This window comes from Gavialis gangeticus, unplaced genomic scaffold, assembly GCF_001723915.1.
Source record: "Gavialis gangeticus isolate Ggan-Ray unplaced genomic scaffold, GavGan_comp1, whole genome shotgun sequence".
NCBI lineage: Eukaryota > Metazoa > Chordata > Crocodylia > Gavialidae > Gavialis > Gavialis gangeticus.
Genome location: NW_017729001.1, coordinates 13,453,486 through 13,466,311, shown reverse-complemented (window position 1 = coordinate 13,466,311; position 12,826 = coordinate 13,453,486). Strand labels below are relative to the sequence as shown.

At 44.9% G+C, this 12,826-nt stretch overlaps 1 protein-coding gene across 4 annotated transcripts in view; it reads right to left on the bottom strand.

Annotated features, from left to right (window-relative positions):
* Window positions 1–12,826, bottom strand: part of GGT1 (gamma-glutamyltransferase 1) — a 75,433-nt gene that overhangs the window by 24,795 nt on the left and 37,812 nt on the right. The window contains exon 1 of one of the 4 annotated variants that reach the window (XM_019506870.1): window positions 1,182–1,347. The exons of the other annotated variants lie outside the window; for them this stretch is intronic. The gene's annotated coding sequence lies outside the window, so the exon portion shown is untranslated. Of the gene's footprint in view, window positions 1–1,181; window positions 1,348–12,826 lie in introns of those variants that run through there. 4 annotated transcript variants of the gene reach the window in all.

The following is a 12,826-nucleotide window of genomic DNA, read 5'->3' as shown; positions in this document are numbered from 1 at the left end:
TTCTTTTTTTTTTTTTTTTTTTTTTTTTTTTTTTTTAGAGTTAGTGCAGACTTCTCCTTTGAAAACAGGCCTACTCTCTCCACATAACTCCCCACCCCACACAAGCACTGTTTTTTATTCTAATACAGTTATCTCCCCAGTTGATAAGCACCGGAAGGAGTCTTGGAGGCTCTTTGAACTGTTTTAAGCTGTCCCTAAGCTTTTAACCCAGCAGACATAGCTTTGAAGAAGTGATGCTGTTCTAGGCAGAAGACCTAGACAGAATTATTAACAAAGCTGTCACCAAGGATGGAATCTATTTTACACATCTTATAAAGGGCATGTCATTCCAGAGAGAAGAGGCACCTGTAATTTTTTCAGAGAGAGAGCTGGGGAAGCCCCCGGTACAGAGTTTGAGTAAGCAGAAATTCAAGCTGCAAGTTTCTGTCAATAATTCCTGGGGAGAAACCAGAAGGCTTTGAATTCTGGAAAAAAAAAAAAAAGGGAGAAATTCTAAGGTAGGATTACACTTCACCTGCACCCAAATGCTGTCATGTGTGGAAGAATTAAAGTGTCCCAGACCACCAGCAGCTGCACCCGCTCTGTGCAAGGTCACTAGGCAGTCAGACCTGCACAACATACATTTTCTCTCTAGACAATGAGCAATGTTGTCCCACTAGACTGTTCCAGAAGCAACCCACCATTATAGGCACCACCTGCTCCCTCAGTGTGTGCACAGAACATCCCTCCCAACTCACTTTCCACAGGCAAAGGCAGCTGCCTGCTCTGGCTGCTTTTCTATGTTCCCCAGTGCAGTGTATGACTCCCTTGTCCCACCTCTCTGCAAACTGCACCTTTAGGTGTCACAGTGCACCCATGCCCAGGACATCACCCCAGAGATGAGCACTGCACTTCACCATCGACCACTGCAGAAATCAGCGGTAGCAAGAGACTCCTTCACCTACCCAGGGCTTATCACCGCAGCATGCAGCGCAACTGGGGAGGTGGCTGCATTTCACAACTGCCACAGGAACCATTTCCTTATCCCAGTCAGGACCCTGCTTTACCAGAAACCCTGGCAAGTATTACTTCTGGTGTATTGTCTTTGGGCGTTTGATTCTTCTGTCCTGAACTGCACGGATTAGTTAGATTAAATTCATGTAGTCTACTTTGTGCAAGAGCTAAGATACCCATTACCTTACCAAATCATCTGCTGCATACAGAGAGACGCTGGTCAGAGGCATTGTGTCTGCAGGGCGAAGGGACCAACCCCTCCACGGCAGTTGATCAGTCCCAAGGTGCAATGCTTTCCAGCAAGGTCACGTTGGCTTTCACTGCCCTGTGGCAGAGGGCTTATGCAGGACCAGAGAGCTGGAGGTTGCTCAAGGCTACAGGACAGAGCAGCTAGATCAAACCAGAGTGTTTGGGTTGTCCCATCAGGGGAGGAGTTAGCTGAACACGCCCCCATCATTCAAAGTTGTCAGTCTGCTCCCCAAGCCCTGTATCTCCTGGTAGCAATTATTCTGTTAATCCCATTTGCTGTGCTGAGAATTTTCCATCTTTGGGTAACACAGCTCATTACCAGACTTTAATCTACTGCATGCACAGTTATGCCCATGAATTTTAACTTCAGGCAGTTAATGGTGAATGGAGGAAGCTTCTCTTTCTAGGTTCAGAGCTTGATTTAAAAATTAGAGGCATGTTTCTAGTGCAGAGACTATAATACAGGGAAACAGAGCAGCCATTATTTCTCCAACAATAGCTCCCACACAGCCTTGGATTTTAAAGACAGTTTTGTTTATTGGCAGGGAGTGTTCAGCTACAGCTCTGGCAGCAACCTCCCAGCTTCATAGGAAACACCAGGGGATCTTTATCTGCACCCAAGGCAGAAAGCAATTTGTGTCATCTGAAGGACAATGTCACTAATCTCACAGCATCAGCACCAGTACATTTGCTGGCCCAGATACGGGAACTTTAACCCATAAGCTTTTGGTTTGGGGGCAGGGGAAGTGTGGGCAAGGCAGGTCTGATGTAGCAGTACCCCTGGGTTCAGCAAACAGCAAGACACAGGATAAGACTTACCTATCCTGATCAGACAGACTTTGATGGGCAGAAGAATCCCATTCAGAGCAGGTAGGAGTGTTTTATATTAGGTTCTTTAAAGGGACTTCTTTAATGCTTCTCACAGTTAATGCAAGCCATGCAAATACCAAATCAATATGCATCGTCCCCAAACCATAAAGAACCAGATTACACCCAGCTGCCGTGTGACTGCACAGGGAGTAAAAAATCTAATACACATGGGTTGGGTACAGTCAGTCCCTCTATAGACAGCCACCTCAAGGGGAAGGAGGAATAAAACCAAGAAATGACCCCTCCATTGCCAGTACTCCTAGGGGAGCAGATTTGGAGAGACAGACATGGATGACAGGGCAATACCTTGCCTGTGTACCTAGGAGAATTTGCTGGCGACTGTGCTTCCCAACACTCCTCTCAGGTCTGGGTCTGTCACACTCAGTTGAGCTCTGTTATAAAGCATTACTGTCAAACCCATTCCAGCACCCTACCTACTGCCTTGAATTCAGTTCACAAGTGAGTGCCTGGTATGTTCTGATATGACACCAGGGTCTTGCCCGTGTAGGGAAGGTATGATGGGATCCAAATGGTCATCTTCTTTTATTGACTAATATGATCTAGCAAGAGAACCCTGGGGGAGCAGGTACAGTACACACAAGCACATGGAAGGGAGGAGCAGGGCACTGAATAGACATGGACTGACATCTAGGAGAAATGGAAGCCATCATGATAAAAGTGAGGCTGTGAGAGAAGAATCGTTCCAAAGAAGAGTGCAAAGAGAAAAAGTTGGCAGCTGAAGAGAGACAGAGGATGGCAGAGAGGAGCAAGTTACAGGGGGCAGAGGCACTCACGAGTGAAACCAGGACTGGAAAGAGTTCTGCAGGTCCGGAAAAACAGGCCCCTTCTTTAGGCTACGTAAGCTCCATCTAGGGTGCTTTGCTTGTTTGGGCCCAGCCATTACAGGAAACCATCCCTCAGATACACAGGACAGCCTGCATATCTGCAGCTATGTCCTACATGGTTTCTACCCAGCCAAAGAAGGAGCAGAAAGGTTTTCTTTGCTTTGTACACACTGTCAAAAATGCTTCAAGTCCCATCCAGTGTTATGGCCACTCATTCTGTACTTACCTGTCCATATGGCCTCATGATAGGGACAGGAACATTGTGCAAACAGCCTAGTGTGTCCCTTCTGAACTGAGCTCCATTCTGCAAAGATTTATTACGAAGGCCATCAAGTACCACTGCTGTGTGCCTGTCTCGGAAGCAGCCAGCACTCAGACTCTCTAGCATATTGTCTTTTACAATTGGTTTTAACCTCTTGACCCTCTTCCTGTATCCAGCTCTTCGGAAATCCTGTTAGTATTTCAGTCAGATACCATAGCTCAGCGGCAGGGAGACTTGGAGACAGAGGGTCTATAAAGCAATTAAAGGCAATACAACTACTTCTCACTGATGTTTGGGTCTGACACCATCCAGGAAATTCAAAACCTAGGTTGGCATTCTGTCTTAGTCCATGGGGAGGTAACAGGAGAACAAGTAACCCAGAGTTTGCCTGGATGAGCAACTTGAATAAATTGCATTAGTCTGTGATGCAGTCTTCACAGCCTTGCTCAAACGTGCCATTGCTTGTGAATTAGAAACATCTCAGAGCAGCAGCCTAATTAATGTCAGCAGAGGATCCAAGTTCAGGTCCTTAGCATCTGTGTCCAAAATGCTGGGAGCACTGTAGAGAAAGGAAGCATACCACAGTGCTCTCTTCTGGCCAAGCAGAGGGAACAATGAAGAGCTCTGACAAGAGCTGCAGCCAGCCCCCTCTGTGCCAGGGGACAGGTCACTACACACTGAAACTTCCAGAAGGGAGAGGAATCCAGATGGATTCATGCACTCTTCTGCTCCACAGAGCTAAACATTTAAGAATTTAGTATTTCCCCAGGGCACCAGCAGGGCCTCTACGCAAATGCATGCAACTTAAGGTCTCAAGTCATCCTTTGTGCATCTAGGAGCAGGAGCAGTGACTACACCCCCCACTCCAAGACTCCCCCTGCCACAGGGCAGGCAACCTGTGCCATGGGAACAGCAGCCAGGGACTTTGAGTCCCTGGAGCAGGTAAGAACCCCATGCCCCCTCAGCACCTTCTCCCTTCCTTTCTGTGCTCAGCAGCACATCCCCTCCCCTCCAAACCCCTCCCCCATAGTTTTGCCCAGCACTACTGATGTCCCTGCTGTATACAACTGCCCTGGAGGTGGTGACACCAAAATTTGGGGGGAGGTGAGCACGCTAGCAGGGAGTGAGAGATTGCAGGGAGTGAGAGATTGCAGAGGGATCTGGATAGGTTACAGGGGTGGGCTAACAGGAACAGGACGCGTTTCAATACAGACAAGTGCAGGGTGCTGCACTTGGGCAGTAGGAACCAGCAGCACACTTACACAATGGGGAACTCCCTACTCGAGAGCACAGAGGCAGAAAGAGATCTTGGAGTCATTATTGACTCCAAGATGAACATGGGCCGACAATGCGAGGTCATGGTTGGCAGGGCTAACCGGACCTTATCGTGCATCCACAGGTGCATCTCGAGTAGAGCCAAGGAGGTGATCCTCCCCCTCTACGCGACGCTGGTCAGGCCACAGCTGGAGTATTGTGTCCAGTTCTGTGCGCCCCATTTCAAGAGGGATGTGGACAACATGGAGAGGGTCCAGAGGAGGGCCACCCGCATGATCCGGGGACAACAGGGCAGACCCTACAGTGAGAGACTGCGGGACCTGAACCTATTCAGCCTCCACAAGAGAAGGCTGAGGGGGGACCTGGTGACCGTCTATAAACTCACTAGGGGGGACCAGAAGGGTTTGGGGGAGACGCTGTTTCCCCTAGCGCCCGCTGGCATAACAAGGAGTAATGGGCACAAGTTGATGGAGAGGAGGTATAGATTGGACATCCGCAAAAACTACTTCACAGTTAGGGCGGCTAGGAGCTGGAACCAACTTCCAAGGGAAGTGGTGCTGGCCCCTACCCTGGGGGTCTTTAAGAAGAGGCTGGATGCCTACCTGGCTGGACTCATTTGAGTCCCGTTTCTTGTTTTGGGGTTTTGTTGTTCTCCCGCCCTGGCAGGGGGTCGGGCTAGAAGATCTACTAGGTCCCTTCCGACCCTAAATCTATGAAACTATGAAATATCCCATACATCAGAAGCACAAAGACACAATAACCCAACCAAAAAGACACCCCCCTTTCTCAAGGCAGTCAAGCAACACAAATGAGAAGCATTTGCTTTACTAATCATTCTTTCCTTATATTCTCCCAGGTAAATGGGACTTCGCTGTCTGAACAAGTCCATGTGTGGGACAGGGCAACCCTGCTTTGCAACCAATAATATGTTAGAAGGGACAGCTTAATCCCCAACCAATCTTAAAATTTACTTTTGAGATAGTAGCACAAAAAGGGCTTCTGTCACGTGGCTCTACTGTGCTACCAAATAGGAAAGCACAGTCCCTTCCCCAGTGGGCTTCTTGACCAAATACTGGTCTTTGGGGTAGATCTTGTGGCATTTCTCCTCACATCTTCAATTTGGCCAACATGCACTTCCCATGTGTAACCAAGCCCAAGCACCAGAAAGTTAAATCTGCTTCCTCTCTTCCTGGGCAGTCGGTTCCTGCTCGTTAGTAAGGAGCCAATATCTTTGCATCCATACTAAAAGGAGGGATGGCCTTCAGTGAAGTAAAGATATGCCCTCCATAAATAGGGCAGAGAGTATAACAAAGTCCAGAGGTAGCCTATCACCTGCTTATCTTGAAATATATTGACTAGAACCAAAAAATTCAGGTTTCAACAACATGCGAGCTAACTGGCTACAGTGCTGCCAGAAGCAGTACGTCACAATTGGTTTTCATGTGGATAGTGCATAGAGAACACTATTGCAAGGTAAGCATAGAAAAATCTACCTTTTACAGTATGCTCCCTGATGATTTCTAGTTAAGGACCACCAATATGCAAGACTGGAAATGAGAAAACAAAGTTTCTATTTCCCAAAACCCAAAATGACATTAAGGATAAAATGAAAAGTTTAGAGGGGGTGCTTCAAAATGAATTCTTATTTGGATTTCCAATTGTCAAATCAAAAGGATTCTTCAAAAGAAAAATATTAGATGCTAACAATTTGATGAAATAGCATCTGATGATGTAAGCCACTGCTTACAAAAGCTTATGCATCTCTGATTAAGTCAGTCTGTAAAGTACCCTGGCTTTCTAACTAGATTTTAATTGTCCAGAACAGCACATCAAATGTATTTATATTAAAACAAAAATCACTACAGAAGGTTCTTTGGCATTTAAAACCAATTTAAATAAATCATATTTGAGTCATAAAAATATTTGACTTTAAAAAGTGTATATAAAAATCAGCCTTTAATAAGAGTCAGACCCCTCAGTCTCAGAAGCAGCCAACTCTATTCCAGTTACTCATCTTAGAGAAAGTCTACAGCGTTTGACACCTGCAAGCACCAGGTAATTCTTTACTGAGGGTGCCCTCTGTTACTTTTAGCTCTCACAAGTGCTTGCAAATCTATCAGCTCGTGTGCTTTCATGCAAATCCTGTTTGCTGCAGTCCTTTCATGCCTTCTTTTAACAGAGATTTCCCTTCTAAATGCACACATATCCACTTATCGCTAGCAAGAACCACTTACCTTAAAAGCTCTGTGATGCATTCCAGTGTTTTTGATGTTTTGTGTAGCCTTGATCATTGAGATAAATGGGTTCCATACAGTTACTTTTGAATCAGCAGTCTCAGAGGAATACATAAGTAGTCATTGACTGGCTGAAGAATCAAGAACCCACATCTTAACATTTCTTTAGTGCTTCTGAAAGGTGCTGCATCAATAGTCCTAGAGATTGAGAGCTCAACAGTACAGGACTAAAACTTCCCATACTAAGTCTCTTTGACTCAGTTCAGATTGAAAGGATGAGAGTTATGGTAATTTTAGGTACCCACATGGCCGTAATTACCTACTAGCTCAGCACCGACGGCTAGAAAATGTTATTTAAACGTTTGCTTTTGGGAACTGGCTTGTAGGTAAAGTAGATATGAATTAGAATAATGGTCCAGGGCAATGGCAAGGGTTAACAGATTTCTTAAAGCTTGTTTGTGACAAAGTATCCTTCAAGGCCCAGGTCTGAAGCCAGCAGACACAGGCAGGGGAACTGAAGATATGAACAGCATACCCAGATAAGGGACTCTTTAGCATTGGCGCCAGGTCATAGTTCCCAACTGCAGGGCCCTTGGGATTTCCAGTTTTGGTAAACAGACCAAATTAAGAGGCTGGGTAAATAACCAAATTAAGTTGTGAGCATGTAAGGGGTTTGTTGGAACAAAGGAATATGCTGACACAACAGAATGTGGACAGTTTGACCACCACAGAAAGACCAATCAATCATGCCCAGAGATGGAGTCAGAGAAGAGAAAGAATACAAAAGGAGGGATTTCAGAGCAGCAAATGGTCCCAGAGAGGGGGACCTGAGACCACCATGAACAGAGGGCATACCACTAGTCCATCTCACCCACCCCCTGTGGGATGGGCCTCTGCCTTCGGCCTCCAGTCTGCTGATATCTGTCATTCAAGAAAGGACCTCAGGGTGAAGCTCACATACTGGCCAGATGTACCTTCCCTCTGTGACAGCTCTAAGACTGGGAGATATAGAATTGTTTGCATTATTTTTATCTGCTATCACTGTGTAGCAATAAAATTTGCCTATTATAGAATGGAGAGGTCATAGTTGGTCTGAGGATTTAGGTCTGCCCAGAACAAAACATCTGGGTCCTAAATCCAGTGCCAACAGGCACCTCACAAACACTAAAGCATTTAACCAGTATGGTACAGCAAGCCAGGGTACATGTTTACAGACTGGGAACCAAGTCAGAAAGTTTAAGGGTCTGCATGCACTACAGTCTAGAGGTGTGACGGCAGCTTACATGAACACTTGAGTTGATTTTAAACTAACTAGTTGAGGCAACATAAGCCAGCTGGGGACCCCATGTTTGGCACCTGATGCCCATGCTGCTGCAGCTTATGCTGCCACTGGTCCCTGAGTGAGCTAGTTTAAAAGTAACCGTAGGTATGCACATGTAGAACTGCACATCTGGCCAACAGCCTAAATTATTTAAATGACTGCCCAGCCATCCTGGGAAATCTGCAACAGCAGGGAACTGAACCCAAGTGTCCCAGGCTTGATCCCTAACCATCAAATCGTCTTTCTGGAAACACGGCAAAGAGCTAAAGTTAAATACTGTTAGGGTGTTAGCTGGTCAAATATTAGCATTTTCCTTCTACCCACGGGGATAGAATTCTAACTAGAAACCTACCCGTTAAAGGCTCCAATATTCCTTTTCCACATTTCTGAGCCAGTTTTCTGACATCAAGGCAAGAGGCAAGCATAACAATTATGCTGGCTGGATTACAATGAAACATTGATGTTGTAGCTGGGTCAGACTTTGGTAAAAGTCATTCTGGAATAGGTTCTATGCTTCCTAGAGTGAAAGAGTAAGCCCTTTTCTGAAGGAAAGCATGGCCCAAAGTAGCAAAGGCTGCAGTTTTATTAAAAATTTACATTTGGTATCAGTATATTCATACTGCAATGCAATGATCGATTTCTAGCTTTGGAGATGCACAGAAGCCATCTGAAATGTACATAACTACTATTACCTCAAATGATGTAAAATATGATTTTCATTTCAAGCATATGCCTCAAGTTCTGTAACACATCAGAAATATGAAGTCTGTCCATTTGGTACATGTACCAGTTCTACTGCATAAATATTGGGATTGTGTAAGATGAGAGCTGGCTTGGGAGAAAACACAGGAGACTTCTTTGGAAAATAAGTACCAAAGAGACCAAATGCTGCCCCATAAAATTGCAAACCACTGTATTGCAGCTTGAGAAAGGTATGGAGTAACTGGTGTTACCACCATTCATCTTCAGCCATGTAACCCTGTCTGGCCATGTGCACTTCCTGTAATAAATGCATCTAAAGTTATGGATGTGCCAACTGTGCTTCCATAGACAAGGCTGTGATGAACACTCGACTATACTTCTCCTCCCATTCCCTCTCCTCTTTCAGAAGAACAAACTCTTGTCTAGCACCTATACACATTTAAGTCTTCTCCTATAGGCTTCTTATTTCACTTCTCACTATTAAGTATGGAGTCCATTTTCTAGGAAACTGAAGATATGATTTGCTGCACAGAGCTTTTCCATGGCATGGTATAGGCAAACGCTTGTAACACAGCACCAAGTTTGATGATTTGGCACAACACTATCAGTGGTTATTTTGAACAAGGATGTAGTTTTATGATCTTGTATGACATGATCTCACACTAGTTTTAGGCCATGTCCATGACAGCTGCTTCTTCCATAACTAGGGAGCTATCCTATTTGCAACGTTGCGTTTTTCACAGAAACATGAAAAAAGTGGTTTCCACAAACTCCATGAAAATCATAGAAAGTTAGGATTGGAAGGGACCTCAAGAGGTCATCTAGTCCAACCCCCTGCTCAAAGCAGGACCATCCCCAACTAGATCATCCCAGCCAAAGCTTTGTCTAGCTGGGTTTTGAAAACCTCCAATGATGTACTTTAAGAAGCCTTACTGAGAGTGCAGGAACAAACCATCCCAATGCGCAGGAAGACTAGCAAGTATGGCAGAAGACCAGCTTGGCTTAACAAGGAACTCTTCAGTAAACTAAATCACAAAAAGAAAGCTTATAAGAAGTGGAAACTTGGACAAATAACTAGGAAAAAATATAATAGCATTGCTCAGGCATGCAGAGAGGAAGTCAGGAAGGCCAAAGCACAGTTGGAGTTGCAGCTAGCAAGGGATGTGAAGGGTAACAATAATGGTTTCTACAAGTATGTTGGTAGCAAGAGGAGGACCAGGGAATGTGTGGGTTCCTTACTGAGTGGAGGAGGCAACCGTGTGACAGAGGATGCAGAAAAGGCTGAAGTGCTCAATGCCTTTTTTGCCTCAGTTGGTGGCGATCCCCATTATTTAGGTACATACTTGCCAAAAAAAAGGAAAACCTAAAATAAAATGCTGGTTCCCCAGTGGTCCTCAGCAGGGTGGGTTTGATTTAAATCACAATTTAAATCAATTGTAAGGGAGCCTTGATTTAAGTCGGTGTTTTCTACAAAAAGTGTATTCTTGCTGTTTGATACAACTTTAATACATATTATTCACTACTCGGAGATAGATGTAGGTTTCTTTTTTAGAAGGTACAGACTATACAGTGATTTATTTTGATTTTTTCAGATTAATATTGCAGCTACATCAGAAAACTAGACTGTGATGTGGTTATTTTATTTACCAAAGCTGACTGAAGCCGATATTTGTGAAATCACTGGGAGGTGAACTATATGCAATTCACTAGATTAATCATGGATATTTCTTCTCATCTTTAATTTCTTTTCTTTTACAGCCTGGCAAGCCTGCTGCCATGATAGGTTTTCCCTTCTACCATACTATTCCCTCACTAGATCTCAAATTGATGGAGAGGATATACTCAGAAATGTATCTTTCAAGACTTCTGGAATACTCTGCTCAAAATGTTTCTTTTTTTTTTTTTTTCTACTGCCCCTCCCTCATTTCAGTTATCTCCAGACTCTTCCTCCTTGCCCCGATCTACTCCACCCCCAAGTATCCTCTATTTCATATATTATAATCAGAAGGGACCCAACGGATCATTGTGTCCGACCGCCTGCCCCTGGCAGGAAAGAGAACCAAGGTCAGATGACCCCAGCCAGGTGACTGTCAAGTCTCCTCTTGAAGACCTCCAAGTTAGGTAGGAGGAGGAGGTGCTGCTGTTGGCCCAGCCTAAACCCACAACTACACGGCACTCTACAGAGGGTGCAGTCCAACGGGTGGCCCCCTACCTGAACCTTGTGGCCCCTGGGGTCTGTGGCTGTGTCACACTTGACTTCAGGAAAAGCAGAACTATGCCAGCAGCTTTGTGAATCCCACTCTACAGGTATATTTTGAGAGAAGAAGCTTGTCCAATGGTGGAATTGCCCAGCACCTAGTGTTTTGGAGTAACTCCCCTTGCAGCCCCAAGTTTGGAGGAGCTGGAGAGCGTGCTAGGAGCAGGAACAGGAACTGTTGGCTGGAAGGAGGGACTATAATGGCACTAAGCACTAACTCCTTTCATCCCCAGATCTCCAGCCTTTTCAAGAAGGAAGGAATTCTCCCCATTTTACAGGTGGGGAAGCTGAGGCACAGCTAAGAGGAGAAACTCCTCCAAGATTACATGTGCATTTCAAGGCTGGTTCTCCTACATGTTGCCCTGTCTGGGCCTCTCTGATTTCCTCCCCACAATCAGGTTCTGTCACTCAAGACGCAACCTAACTGGCTTTTTGGGCTACAAATCTCTCTGAATGAGAAAGCTCTGCCTTTCGCAACTCCAGCGTGGTCACAACTGCTATTCAAAGCAGCTTGGGTTGCGTACGCAAAATAGGACAATTGGAGAAAGGACAGGTTGCAATATTCATTTAACTTCTTGAAACTTCACACTTTTAGAGAGAAATACAGGCTTGATTGTGTACACAAACTTGCAGAGAGACAGTAGAACTGATGGGCAGGTAATCAGATCTGTTCTCTCTCTCATCTCTGCATACTGCTGTTAACAAGGATGTTATCTCTAGAGACAAATCCCCAGTCTGAGAACTGAAACTAAGCATCACAGAAATGCTTCATGGGATCTTCTAGACCAGCATTTCTCGACCCAAACGTGGGTCGCAAAAATATATGAAAGGGTCACAAACAAGCTTTAAAAATGAATCAACAAACTTTAAAAATGGATTCTTCCTTAAAGGAAAAAAACCTGGGTTTTTCTTTACAGGCTGGAAGAGTCCCAGCCTATGAGGGGCTGCTTGCCCCACTCCCCCATCAAGTCATCCCCCCCAACCTAGGGTAGCCATCATAGAGGACAGTCCAGTTGTCCTCTGTCCTCTATTGATATGAAACCCGATACCTTTATGTCCTCCATTTTTCTCTTGAAGAACTACATGGCACTCTACAGGGGGTGCAGTCCAATGGGTGGCCCCTTACCTGAACCTTGAAGAGAAAAATGGAGGACATAAAGGCTTTGGATTTTTGTATCAATATAGGCCAGAGTAGCAGAAAACCGGAACGTCCTCTATGATGGCCACCCGACCCCTACCCCCTGCCCCATACATGGGAGGACCAGAGCCTGGACATGGGGGGCAGAAGATTGGGAGTGAGGGCCACCAGCAGGGCTATTTACTGGGTTGGGACTGGCCATCAGTGTTTACAAATGGGTCCTAGTACAGAAATGGTTGAGAATCACCATTCTATACTGAGCACTGAGTCCCATTGGGTAGAGTGGTTTCTTTTAATCTTTACTAATCTATGGAGTAGCCTCTGGGAGCCCCATAAAATTGGGCCCCTAATATAGTCCATGGCCTATTCATAAAATTTCTAAAAAGGTTACATGAATATGTTGTCTCTGATAGTATATAATTAGGAGTTATTATCCCTATTCCATGATAATATACTTGAAATTTAACATGTCTTAAATTAAAACTATCTTCATATAGGTTTGTTTGTTTTTCTTTTAAAAAAAAAAAAAGCATCTTAAACAAATTTTAAATGATGAAATCCAAGAAATAAACAGGTAAGTGACAGGGGGAGGGCAACGCTGGGACTAGGGGGTCACATCCACAGGAGGCCTCAAATGCCTCTACTCAAACGCTCGTAGTATGGGAAACAAGCAGGAGGAA